The sequence below is a fragment of the Thermobia domestica genome, chromosome 1 (genome assembly GCF_964235325.1).
Source record: "Thermobia domestica chromosome 1, izTheDome1.hap1.1, whole genome shotgun sequence".
Classification (NCBI taxonomy): Eukaryota; Metazoa; Arthropoda; class Insecta; order Zygentoma; family Lepismatidae; genus Thermobia; species Thermobia domestica.
In genome coordinates this window covers 163005691-163020562 of record NC_137454.1, presented here as the reverse complement: position 1 = coordinate 163020562, position 14872 = coordinate 163005691, and the positions used below count along the sequence as shown (strand labels likewise).

Below are 14872 nucleotides of genomic sequence, written 5' to 3'. Positions count from 1 at the left end.
AAAGAAAGAAAGAAACTGTCAAATTTCATAGAAAATAGGTCATTCGGTAGGAAAGAAAAAGCGTAAATACGTGAACGTAGTAGGTTTTCCAGTTCCAATGAATTGTTTGTAAAAGTATTAATATTTAACGATAAAAATATTATAATATAAATATGTATCAGATTGGGTAAAGGTTTTTAAAATTCGGAAGTGAAGAAGTTACTTTTAACATTGCCAGTATTTTCATTTTAAATTTATTTGCATGATAGAATAGTAAAGGAAAAACAAATTATGTAGATAAATTAACTTCACAACCGTACCAGATGTACTAAGTACCCAAAATTGCAGTTTGTTTCTCTTCTTCTAAATTTTTCCATACAAAATATTTAACCTTACAGAAAAGTGTTTGCCGAACTGAGAACGTAATGTGAGAATAATTTGCTGCCAATACATTTTTTGTTTGTTCAAAATAGTATTGATTTCTTGTCTGTGCAACTTCAAGCAACCTCTCAACAAATAAAAAATATATATATATATATATAATTTTCACGCATTGTACGGTAGTTCGGCAACAAAAACCATATCAGTTTCAAGTTGGGTTGCATAACGTATCTCTGCGTACAAACAGAAAATGCAGATATTCTTCCATTATTGGCAGGTCATTTACCGCAGCTGTAAAGCTTCCATACGTAGGCAATGCCCCAACCAGTTTGTTTTCCTCTTCTCAACACTATCTAAAACTGTTCTTTTCACCCCCACCATTTCTGACACCCACTCATTCGTTTTCCACTCGACCCAACCAATTTTTTTCCATTCTTCTTCACACCCATATTTCGAAAGCTTCCAGTCGTTTTCCATCATTTTTGCGTAATGTGTATGTTTCTGACCTATAGAGAACAACACTCCACACGAAACATTTTATGAGTCTTTCTCTCAACTCTTTATTCAAGGTCCCACAAAACGGACTTTTCTTCATCCAAAGGCTACTTTCGCCATTTCTATCCTTGCTTATATTTCTCGTTTGCACTTCATATCATCACTAAGAATACTACTCTGGTATCGAAAACTAGTCATTTGTTCTATTTTCTCTCCTCCTATTTCTATATTTGACACCGACATCTTCATTCAAATCACCACAACTTTTGTCTTTCTATCATTTATTTTCATCCTATATTCTTCACAGGCCTTCCTCAAGTTTTCTAACATCTTATAGATTTTCTTTCCAGATTCCACCACAAGTGCCATATCATCTGCAAGCATTATAAATCTTATCATGGTACCTCGTACTGAAATGCCATCTTCATTATGTAGGCTCTTTTTCACTATCTCCTCTAGATAGATATTAAATAATGTTGGCGAGAGACTGCATCCCAGTTGAACTCCCCTTTCAGTTGCATTCTCCTCTGTCATTTCCTCCCCTATTCTAACACTTACTGTTGGTTCATGTATGTTTCTTATGATTATTTGATCTGTCCATTCCAACCCAACATTCTTTAGAACTCCCAACAACAATTCTAAATTCACGCGGTCCAAAGGCTTTTCTAAATCAATAAATACAACATATACCTCTTTCCCTTTTTCTATAAACCTTTCACCGATCACCCTTAATAATTCAATTGCGTCTCCTGTGCCCTTTCCTCACCTGAACCCGAACTGATCTTCCGTAGCTTTTTCATTGTTTCTTCCATGTAACCTTCTGTTCAGTATTCGAAGAAAAAATTTTGCTGCGTGCGATATGAAACTAATAGTTTTTTTTTTAATCCTTACATCACTTTGGGTTCTATTTCTTAGCCATTGGTATCATGATCAACTTCAGGAAGTCTTTTGGCCACTCTCCTGTTTCGTATATTTCATTGCAGAGTCGGAACAATTCTTTCTTGCCCTTGTCTCCCATATTTTTAACGAATTCGATTGGTATATCATCACCCTGGTTGCATTTCCATTCCTTACCTCGTATATGGCTTTTACAAACTCCTGAAGAATACTAAACCCTTTATCATCCTCGCCTATTTCATTTTCTGCTTCAACATTTAGGCCATATGGTCTATCCCTGTTCTCATATAACTTCTCAACATATTCTTTTCACGACCTCACCTCTCTTGACTAACTTCCCATTCTTATTTTCTACTTCCATCATAATATTCCTTTGTTTCTTCTTAAGTTCCATAGATTTTACTTCCTTATACATTTCCTCGTATTTTCCAACTCTTTCTAATAACTTCTATGTCCTTGCATTTTCTTTTGTAAAACTCTTTCCTTGCTCTCTGTCTGTTTCCCTTCGTAACTGGTTGTTTAACTTTCTCTACATATTTCTGCCCTATTTTATATCAACCTGTTTCCACGTCTTCCTTTCCTTCATTTTCTGCAACATCTGTTGTGTAACCCATGGTTTCTTAACCGTTTTTGTTCGCGGTAATCGACGACTTCTTCTGCAGTCTGCTATATACAAAGTTCAATATTTTCCCCTGTCTGTTATTACCTGTACATATCCTTTCCTCGTTTGAGTATTTTTCTCCAAATTTTTGAGTGGAAAGATTTCTTATTTCCTTTTTTTCAACTTTTTAGTATTGAATATCTTTTTACATACATTTTTTTGCCTACATTTTTCAGTTGAATATCGACTTTGGCCAGCACAAGGTTAGTGTTGTAAAATTTTCGAAAATTTTGAACCTGCTGGTAAAAAAAAAAAAAAAAAAAGTTTTTTCTTTCGGTTTCTTTCTGGAAAAATTGGGAAAATAAAAATCTTTGTATTAGGTTAGTTTACTAGTAATTGAACCTTTTTTTTTTTTCGAACGCGTGAAAAATGTAAGTTGAGAATTGTAAATATTGTAAATATTTAAAAAAGAAACATTCGAAAGTAAAACTGTTGTAATTATTCTTGAAAATTAATAGTCTGCACTCATTTCCTTTATGTGCCTTTTAGTCGTTCATTCCTGGTTGTGCATTAAGTACAGATCTTTACAGTTGCATACAGTCTACCACCATGGAGCGTTTCTGTTGCAACAAATATAGCTCTTGAATGAAACTGAGTTCTTAATGTGTTCTTTGATCTGGTGAAATTTTGTTAATTTTAACCAAATTAATTCTTAAAGGAAAGAGCTGTAGGCAAATTTCACTAAAACATATTATCACTATTATTTAATATTTAAATACAGACTTTACTTTATGTATATACAAAATTTTGTATGTAAACACTTGTTTTGCGACAAATTATATATATATATATATATATATATATATATATATATATATATATATATATATAAATGAAAGTGACTATATTTGTAACTTAACACCAGACTGGTCTCGATAAACATTTTCAACAGGTGAAGTTCGAGCCTGGGATGGATTTTACCATTTCACTTTGAAGATGCAACTTGGAGGAAGAACTGCGGATATATATATATATATATATATATATATATATATATATATATATATATATATATATATATATTGAAAATTACCGATCGTAGTGTCGAACCCATAGTTTTCCGGGTTACTGAGATGAACAGTAACACTTCCGATGCTGTTTAAATGAAAATTCAGGCCCGCAACTTACGGGAGGGGGAAGGGGAAATATATAAAATTGATTGAAAATGGCCGATATCAGTGTCGAATTCATAGTTTTCGGGGTCGCAGAGGTGAACAGTAGAATAACACTTTCAATGCCGTTTAAATCCAAATTTATCCCCGCAAATTGGGGGAAGAGAAGATATATAAAAATGATGCAAAATGATCGATATTAGTGTGAATCCATAGTTTTCAGGGCCACCGAGATGAACAGTGATATTTTCGATGCATTTTAAATCCAAATTCAACGCCGAAACTTTAGGGAGGGAAAGGAGATGATATATAAAAAATGATCGAAAGTGACTGATAGGCCTATTATTGTCGAATCCATAGTTTTCGGAGTCGCTGAGATGAGCAGTGACACTTCTAATGCCGTTTAAATCCAAATTCAGCGCCGTGACCTGGGGGCGGGGGAGAGGAAATATATATAAATTATCGAAAATGACCGATATTAGTGTCGAATCCATGGTTTTTGGGATCCTGAGATGAACATTAACACTTCCGATGCTCTTTAAATCCAAATTCAGCGCCTTAACTTGGGTTGGGAGCACTAGCGGATCCAGCAGGATCGTTTGGGAGGGGCGGTTCGCTTTCTCGAAGATGAGCGCAGCTTCAAGGTGACCAGAATTTTAATTTACAAGAATGGGACTCATATGAATACGGGGCTGGAGGGGGGTGGGTATAAAAATGATTTCCAGATTCACTTTGGGACCCGAACTTGTAATTTTTTTTTTTTTAATAGGAGTATTTTCTCTGTAGATTTAAATTAAATACGTACTTCCGTTTCGGAGGCGTGACGGTGTCATGATTCACTTCACACACAGTCACCGCAACATATGAGATGCACTGTCTGGCACAGTACTTGCACAAAAGAAAATACCGGTACTGTATTGACGATATCATTCATTTTAACGAAAGAGTGTGCAATTTGCTCTAATCATTTACATTTTGAGTAACAATTGCGGGACAGCAGTTACAAAAATTAATACAAAATTAATCTATCTATATATTTGTGTGGGGTCCACGAAACATAATATAATTATAGTTATGCTTACAACAACAATAAAATTACCTAGGTATATTATACTAGCCTTCGTCTAGGTGGGGCTCGTCCCCAGATCCCCAATTCGCTCGACATACGGCCTTGCACAATATAGCAAATGCTCCTACGTGGTACTGTGGCACAATATTTCGCGTTCTTCCTTCTGTCTTTCATATAGAATTGGATTGAGCTAAAACTGTGTCACGAAATTCCAACATCTCGTAAGGCATTTTAATGAACCACCCCCACCTTTTTTCCTTCTCTTCTACGTTAAGTGAAAAAAAAAAAAAACGTTCAAATACATGTTGAATTATTTTAAATGAAAAATCAAACTACCAACTTTCATGTTTCTAACCGCAAGGGATCCCGAGATATGGCATCTTATAATAATAATAATAATAATAATAATAATAATAATAATAATAATAATAATAATAATAATAATAATAATAATCCCACCCTTTTCTTCCCTTCTAGGTAAAATATAAAAAATGCTGCTATACGTATTGAATTATTTTAAGTGGCAAGTCCATATACGAAATTTCATGTTTCTAACCTTCAAAGATTCTTAGATATTGATATCTTATTATAATATTTGCAACTTTTTCTTTCCATCTCTTTTTTCTCCGTTTTACTATAATATAAAAAAAGTTGAAACACGTGTCAAATTATTTTAAATGAGAAATCCAAATGCCAAATTTCAAGTCTCTAGTCTTAACTGATTCGAAGAGATGAACATCTTATTAAAGTAATTTTCACCCCATTCTCCCTTCCTTTCTTCGAATTAAAAAAAAAAAATCCTTCCTTAGTGACACCCTACGTAACAAGTCTTATATACTGTCCTAATTTCAAGTTTCTAGCTTAATTGGTTTGGCCTGTGCGAAGTTACTCACTCAGGATTTCCTCTTTTATGTGTGCATTACAATAACAAACTTGTGTTATTTCTCAAGAAAAGATGGAATGCCATTTGAAGTCACAATAAATCCCTGGTCCCTTCCTAATGTTTTCGTGTTGAACCCCAAAAGTCACGGCTCTCTTTGTTGATCTAGTAGATAGCGAACGTACCTATGATCTTTGATGCATGAGGTTCTGTGGTTTAATTTCCAGTAAATGAGCATCGAACGCACTACAGTGGATCAGATCCAACTTTAAACTCTAGTTCCCGTTCTGTAAAGCATCGCATTTGACAAACAACGTAAATACATATCAATCAATCAACCAACCGAAAAGTCTCCTCTTAGATTCAGAGAGTTTTTCGGTAAGGAGCGCTGAAGATTCTATATTTCTCTTTATTAAAGGTAAAGATAATTGAGGTAATCCGGAATTCCGAAATCCATTTCATATCCTTTTTCTAGGACACAATAACACATTTTTAGTGTTATTGTACAAAGAGTGAGCCGTCTTACCCTCCTTATTACAGTTGTTCGTCAAACGAATGAATCATATTCTCGCTAGTTTGGGGCTTATGGTGACCGCCCCAAGGAACTAGGGAGAGAAGTATTCACAATTCAAATATGCCTGTATTAAGTACTATTAAATACCACACATTTTTATTAGACTCTGCTATGCTTGTCACACAGATTGATCGGTCGGGAAAAAGACCATATTAGTATTTCCAATGATAAATGCTGAAAGTTCAAAAAACCGTTTGGAGGGGGCGGTCGCGTCCCCCCTCCGCCCTCCCCGTGGATCCGCCAGTGGTTGGGAGAAGGAGAAGAAGTGGATCTGGATATATAAAAATGGTCGAAAATGACCGATATTAGTGTCGGATACATAGTTTTCGGGGTGGCTGATACTAGTATCGATTTCATAGTTTTTGGAGTCCCTAAGTGTTTTGGTGACAGTTTTGTTGCCCTTTATACTCAAAATGAAACGTATTCTCCCTGTGCGAAGAACGGATATTCTGCTAGTCTTTAATAATAACGAACGGGTTTCACATGTTAAATACTTTAATACAGGGATGCAAATAAGCAACAAAATTTTACGATTCCAAGGAAGAAAGTTACTAGCCTACATCCCACAGTAGAAATCATTTACTTACCTTCGGTATAATATTAAATACTCGCCCGCACCGATGAACCATTCGCCCCGGAGTTATGGCTATAGTTTAATTGCGTCTATATTAATTAATCTAACTAGGATTATATTGTAGTATCTTTTGTAGCCATAACTCCAATCTATCACGGTGTTAACTTTAAAGGATTGGTGCAGATATACGTGTTGCCACAAAATTTCCCTATTCTAATACAAGAAACATAACTACTCAATAATCTTAACTGTAAACTTGTAAATATAAAATAGTTTTCATTTTGAAAGCATAATGTAGTCAAATATTCGAAAATTTCAATTTTTCCGTTTTTTTTTCAAACTTTGGAAAAAACGGTAAAAAATGTTTTTTTTTTTACGCAAAATATCCTTTTTTCAGGCCCTTACAACACTAGTTTATGATCAGAGAAAATGTCGGCTCCGGAGAGGGTCTTTGCATTCTTCAAGCTTTTTCGATACCTATCCTGAATCATAACATAATCTATCTGATATCTGGCCGTCTATTGAGGATTTCCAGGTATATCTTCTTCTCTTGTACTGATTAAACCAATGTCCCCAATTACTAGTGAATTATGTGTACAGAAATTGACCAAGTCCCTCTTTCCTTTCATTTCTTTAGCTTAAACCATATTTGCTTACGGCATCACCTTTCTGTTTTTCTCCCATAACTAGGGGTAAAAGAGGGGGACGCCGTCCCCTACCTCCAAAAAGTATGTACGGCGTCCCCTCAGTTGCTAAAAAAATTACAATGGGCAAATTAGGCAGGGGGACGGCGGAACGTCATGCCGCTACCTACCGTCCCCCTACTTTTTCAGATCTACTTTTACCCCTGCCCATAACTGCATTGAAATTTCCCATTACAATTACACAGGCATCTGTCTTTTCCTTGTTTATAATTTCCTCTATTTTCACGTAATTTTTCTCTACTTCAATTATGCGAAGTCGTCGGTTCGTATGTCTGTATCACCACTAGATCCTTCTTTTTTATTTTAAGTCTTAACATCGTAACTCTATCATCAACAAATTCTATTTTTCACTACCTTCTCTTTTAAGCGCTTGCCAAGAATCATTGTTACATCATTACGACTTCTCTTTTCATTACGCGAATAAAACATTCTATATCCTTCGCTGTTGAAAATCCCATTACCTTCCCATCTAACTTCACAAACTCCTACCAAATTTAAATTATTTTGTTTCATCTCATTTTTTGATCTCTCTCCCTGTAACCTACGTACGTACGTTCCATGTCCCTATCCTAAACCTTCTGCTCTTGCATGTCTTTCTTTCTATATCTATATTCCCCACATTGTTACCTTCTCGTCCAGTAGTCCTTCCCAAGCCATCACCCTCCCGGAGATCCGAATGGAAGAGTATTTTACCTCCGGAACTATATTTTGACCTGTGAAAAACCATTGTACATGTGTTCTTCTTTTGCTATCAGCAAAGCAGGGAAAATAGAGTGTTTTTTTTTTTTTTTTTTTCATTGCCTTCCATCCCGCAGTATCCCAGCCGTTACAGTTACTCTGACCACGCCCGAGACTAATGCCCATGTTGCTGTATCAATCATTGTGATTACTTTCAACTTGGCTACTGGAGAACTGCTGTCTTCTCCCATAACACTCTTCGTCTGGCTACTCCATTTAGACCAATTCAGTAGGGGTGGCCCTTCTGGTAATGAACTACCACCGACATAGCTCTAAATTCCACTGCCGCACGCATTCCTCCCCACCCGACACCTAAGTGTCTTCATAAAGTTTTTATTATTATTATTATTATTATTATTATTATTATTATTATTATTATTATTATTATTATTATTATTATTATTATTATTATTATTTTGTAGCTACTTCTAATTGTCACTGAGAATCAAGTACGTTAAGTGTAGTATGTGATAGAATAGCTAACATACAAGAATGGCTGGATAATAAGCTAGTAGTGTATTTACTTAAAACCTCTGTATATGCTTTAAAAAATAACTAGAGAATATAGGCTTTAGAAGCATAGCTTACTCCTGGTTTAAAGTTATTTGTTCAGTGTGTTTCAGAAAAGATATACCTCGAGGCTCCATATTGAGACACTTGTACAGTTTAAGTGGAGATAAAGGTTAACAGTGATGAATAAGTAGTTTTAGTTTTTCCTTATCTATTATCCACTTCTTTAAAGCTTAAAAAAGTCATAATTATGATTAGATATTTCCTTCGCGTGTATACCCTACCGAGTGATTATACACGTGAACACATTCATGTATACAGGTAATCAGGGTTTGTTTGTGGTAGTATCGCAAAAGGTCACTGGACAGATATTTATAATTCTTGATATGATAAGCCACTTTAGACCATAAATTGCTTTTATTACTTCACTTGAGAGATGCAATTTTCATTATCTAAGATACATAGACTACCAGCATTCCAATTGTTGATAACGCGTGAACTTCGATTTATTTTAACAAATTAAGTTGCCATTATTATCATTTGATGTTTTTCTGATTAAGTGCCTGAAAAAGCATCAATGAAACAGCTATTGCCTCAGGAAATTTTCAGGCCAAGAAATGCGTCGTGTCAAGAATACAACTGATTTCACAAGAAATTTCTAATTCCTTTTCGAACTATTATAGCTTGTTGTTAGGCTTTCAGGATAGAAAATGAAATTTCACTTTAAAATCTATCAATTACAAACTTCACTTTAATAATTCTCACTCGAGAGATTGTATTTACCTGGAGCTTTTTGCCCTGGCTCTTTTTTGTCGCGGAGCCGTTTTGATTCTGGCCTTTCTGTTCTCATCCTTTTGTCCGGGACCTTCTGACATGGAATCAATCCCTAATTGAACATTGCATGTAACCTACATTTACATATTGTATTAAGAAAAGTACTCGCTTGAAGATAAAGATGTATTTGGCTATTCTCTTATTTTTTTAAAATCTTATGTGCATCGGAACCAATGAATAATATTGAATACTTTTGGAGAGCGGGGGGGGGGATAGGAATTACGTTGTCACTACAAAGAAAGCCGTTCTTCCACGTGTGTATTTGTTCCAGAGTTACTGACAAGATATATAAAATTTGTTGGGGATGAATGAAGAATCTAATTTTATTTGCGACTCTAGAAAGTCAGAAAACTAAAAAATACAATCGCCAGCAAAAGCAAGTACCAACCTACTCTGTACGTGTTATTTTGTATATTCATCAATTGGTTTAGGTGCGGTTTTTGATGACTTATAGAGACTTATGTTCTGTTTAAATCAAAGGAAAGTGTGTATATATATTAGTCCATTCTATGCGAAGCCACTGTCAAAAGTACATTTATAGTATAAGTGTGTACTCTCAGAGAAGATTGAATACGATTTGAGAGATAAGTTTAGCACGTGTTATGTGCATAATACATATTTCATTCACTCTCCCCTACAAAATTGCATTTCCAGCACGGTGAATGCCTATTCATGATTTCTGTTGGCATCATACTGTAGTTGAAGAAATCAGAGGCGGCCTTTGGGGGTGGCGACTGGGGCATCCGCCCCAGGCCCCGCGATAGGATATTCTCTTGTCACAGTCAGCTCAAATATGCGGGGCCTCTGCAACATTTTAATGTACCGTAGCTTAGAGTTAAGTGAATATTTTGGCCAATAATACGGTGTGGTGGATTTCTTCGGAAACCAGTTTTCATAAACCAGAACTTCTTACTCAATATTTTACTTTTAGAAGCCTTAAATTCCCGAAATCTACACCATTACTATGAAAGTGTTTAGCATGATATTTTTGGTTTTAAAGTACCGTAATATTTAAGCCCTTGAGTTTCGGATCAACAATGGGTCAGCAAACAAAGCGACGCTAATACCATGCACGTGACTCTAAATGGCCTTATCTCAACTTTTCTTTGTTGTCGAAATAGAGTGAGAAGTCATGTTGTTTGTTACTTTTGGATCAGAAGAGTGGTCCTGTTGCTACGGACACCTCTGAGTCATCGCTTCGAAGAAATAGCTCCTATTGCACATCTTGTGTAGCACCTCAGTTCGGCTTCGGAATTCGGACCGCGCAGTCGTAGTGAGATGTGGATACGTAATATTATGATTAGTGCGTGAGTGTCTTCCGATTATTCGTTTATTGGGCAAAGAATAAGTGACCATCATGAGTGGCAGAGACAGAGACAAATTACGAAAGTGGGGCTGCTAAAGCCAAGAAACGGAAATATAAAGAAGACTTCATTCAGAAGCAAAAGGGATCTTTGGACAAGTTTGTTGTAGCGGTAAAATCAGCGGACCATCACCAAAAACTTGAGAACACGGACGATGATTTGTCTGTGACTGTGAGCGACCGGTGTGATGCGACAGACCAGGTTGTGATACCAATTTTTGCGTCCGTCGAAGAAAGCAAACTAGCTGGCAACAAAACTGTTTCTACGCCCTGTTGTCCCACAAGCAACAATGAAAACTTGGTACAATTCTCTGGGGACAACGTTGTTGCAACAGACCCAGAAAGTGACCTCTCCTGTGAAAGCGCGACCATTCCTCTGCATACTTCTGACACTCTTCAAACGACGAGCACACTGTTCGAGGACATATACGATCCAGGTAATTGGAAACATATTAAGAGTGAAGTGCGTGACATGTTAGTGGAGAAGGGTCCAATCAGGCTAAGTGACTGTGAATACCCAAAGGACGAAGGTAACAGACATTTTTCGAACAATTTCTTTACACGGAGGATGCCGAACGGAGAAACAGTGGATAGGCGATGGCTAAGTTATTCAAAGGTCAGAGACAGAGTATTTTGCTTTCCTTGTAAGTTGTTTGGCACGACAGCTACTAGAGGCCAGTTAGCAAACGAAGGCTGCTGCGACTGGAAGCATTTTGGCGATAAACTTCAGCACCACGAAATTTCTGTAAATCACGTTAAGTGCATGACAGCGTGGTTGGAATCAGCTCGGAGAATGTCCAATGGTAGCGCAATAGATAACATGATGCTAGAACGAATTAGAAAAGAAAAGCTCCATTGGCGCGCAGTGTTAACAAGAATTCTAGCGATTGTACATTACCTTGCCGAAAACAACAACGCATTTCGTGGGAGAACGGAGAAACTTTATGCGCCGAACAATGGTCAGTTTTTAGGCTTAGTTGAGATGCCGGCCAAATTCGATCCAACCATGCAAGAACATCTCCGCCGAATTAAGAACGACGAGGATCACGACCATTACCTCGTGCATAGGATCCGAAACGAACTTATCGACCTGATGGCGTCAGAAGTAAAGCGGAAAATTATTGATAAAGTGAAACTTGCTAAATATTTTGCCGTCATCCTTGACTGCACGCCTGATGTTGGCCACAAAGAGCAGATGTCCCTAATATTGCGTTTTGTGGACGTATCAGATCCGGAAGTGAAGGTGGTGGAGCACTTCATCGAATTTCTGGATGTGGACAACGCAACTGGAAAGGGGCTGTCTGAAGCTCTTCTTGCCGCAATGGCGAACCTCGGTCTGGACATCGCCGATTGTCGTGGCCAGGGGTACGACAATGGTGCGAACATGAAGGGAAAACACCAAGGAGTTCAAGCGAACATTCTTCGTATGAACAGTCGAGCATTTTACACTCCGTGTGGCTGCCATAATTTGAACCTTGTTTTAGGAGACATGGCTAAATGCAACTCCCAAGCAGTGACGTTTTTTGGTGTCATACAGAGAATATATAAATTCTTTGCTGCCTCGGCTGAAAGGTGGAAAATTATGGAAGAAACCGTGCCTTTCATGACTACAAAATCACTTTCAGAAACGCGGTGGGAGTTCCGCCTGGAAAGTGTGAAAGCGCTGCGTTATCAGACGAAAGAAGTCAGGGAGGCACTGTTGACTGTCGCAGATACCGCCAATGATCCGCTAGTAAAAAGTGAATTGCAAATTATGGGCTCGAAAGCTGCGAGTTTATTCTGAGCTTAATCATATGGTATGACATTTTATTTGCTGTGAATGCTGTCAGCAAAATTTTGCAATCAGCTGACATGCAGCTCGATGTGGCAATACAGCAAATCAAAGGTCTTGTTACTTTCTTGAGAAAGTACCGGGAAACCGGATTCTCCTATGCTATGATCGCAGCAAAGGAAATTGCGTCCGAAATGAACGTAGCTCAGAAATTCAAGGAACGAAGAGTCAGATGCAAGAAAAAACAATTCGATTATGAGGGTAACGACGAAGAAACATCTTCGCCGGAGGAGTCCTTCAGAACAGGATTTTTCTTATGGATAGTGGATCAAGCACTTACCTCAATGGAAAAAAGATTCGAACAACTGGAATAGTATGCTTCAATCTTTGGATTTCTATACAACTTGAAGGGTTTGCGGTCATTGAACGACGATTATTTGTTAAAGTGTTGCATGGATTTGGACAACATGTTACGTGCAAAAGATTCACGCGATTTGGACCGAATATACTTGTGCGCAGAATTGAAGATTTTTCGAAAAATGCTTCCTGATAACATCAATACCGCCCAAGAGTGTCTTCAGTACGTTTGGCCCATTCTAGATTCATTTTCCAACATCGTTATTGCATACAGAATTATGTTGACAATTCCTGTGACAGTTTCCAGCGCGGAAAGAAGCTTTACGAAGTTGAAACTTATCAAAAACTATCTACGATCAACAATGTCGCAAAGCAGATTGTGCGGTTTAGCTATTTTGTCCATCGAAAAGGAAGTTGCCTCAACAATGGACTACGAGGACCTTATCAACGATTTTGCACAGCGAAAAGCCAGAAACGTGTACTTCCGTCTGTGACCGTTAAAGCAGCTGCTTCGTAAGTCAGTGATAGTTTTATAATGTGTTCTAGTTTGTTGATCTTGCATGCATGTAAAATGTTTCCGAATCATTAATGTCGTAAGTAATATCGACCCCCATGCCATAAGAACCCCTTACCCCCTCAAAAATTTCACCTATGTTTCCTGGCTTGGGGGGGGCTTCGCCTACCGACCCCCCCCCCGCCCGGGGCCCCGCATACTACTAAGGCCGCCTCTGGAAGAAATAATGGATTAAAATTCACAATGAAGGCTATGAAATATTGTATTAAATTAAAAAAAAATATATGTCAGAAAAAGTAAAAATCAGAATTAAAATAACTTAAAAATTAATTGATTAAAATTGACAATTTTTCACAATGAAAATTTGCCTTGTTTAAACAAGTTGACAATTAATGAATAATATACTATAATGTCATAAGATGTACACACAATTTTATCAATGAGAAACATTGAACGTTCTCTTGCCTATTAGTTCTATACTTGTATTAGAATAAATTTTAGATAATACATAATAGGACTCTCTCTTTCTCGCCACATATCTATATCTATCTATCTATCTATCTGTCGATGTACAAGGGATTTTCTGCTGGGTATAATTTCCAGATATGTTCTCAACAGAATTCTCAGATGTGCGCTGATTTCAAGGTGGATCCAAGCTGCGTTGTTACTACCATAGAGGCCGCCAACATTTGTATTCCAATCCTATATATATATATGTATTTATCCTATATGTATTTATGCATATATTAAAAAGAAAATTAATATATTTTCTATTTGTGTTTACTGTGGTCTCATTATACATACGGCTTCTAAAGGAAACCTCCATATTGTGTGTGCGTTTTTAGAGGAGTTCCTGAGAAACAAACAAAACGTGTCAGATACTACATAACCACGTTCTTAGCAACGGGAAGTGTCTTATATACAGTACTTTTTTTTTTTTTTTTTTAGAGAAAAATTGTAATTAGTTTTTAATAGTTATTAATTTGTTTAAGATTATGAATTAAAATTACTTGCTGAAAAATTTAATCAATACATTTTTTAAAATTAATATATTTTCTAAAGTTATTTTAATTGTTAGTTTTTTGACTGGATTACAGGTCTGCATTCATTATACATAGTGGCAAAGTAGGGTTACAGGCATTTTAAACGCGCAAGTTTTGTTTCAGGCATGTGGCTTGTATAAAATTTTGATAAAGGCATGTTTAACCCGAGAAAGCCCATGCTAATTTTACCCTTAAAAGGCCCAGGGGGTGCATCTGAGGCTCCCTGCTGCATATACAAGCTACCTGAACTCACTGCGACCATTTATATTTTCCGTCATTATTAGGAAAGGCTAGTCACTACTTTGCTATGAAATCATTTGTCAATGGTAATAAACAATGAACAGTATCAAATAATTAGAATCAATAGGAGCCTTAGAGACACCCCTTGGGCCTTTACGTTAGTATAAAAAATAACG

The 14872-nt window shown here is 36.7% G+C and overlaps 1 protein-coding gene across 2 annotated transcripts in view; it reads left to right on the top strand.

Annotated features, from left to right (window-relative positions):
• The window catches only part of LOC145690501 (NFX1-type zinc finger-containing protein 1-like), a 101377-nt gene that overhangs the window by 13706 nt on the left and 72799 nt on the right, over positions 1–14872 (top strand). The window contains exon 2 of one of the 2 annotated variants that reach the window (XM_081765457.1): positions 7020–7157. The exons of the other annotated variant lie outside the window; for it this stretch is intronic. The gene's annotated coding sequence lies outside the window, so the exon portion shown is untranslated. The remainder of the gene's footprint in view (positions 1–7019; positions 7158–14872) is intronic. 2 annotated transcript variants of the gene reach the window in all.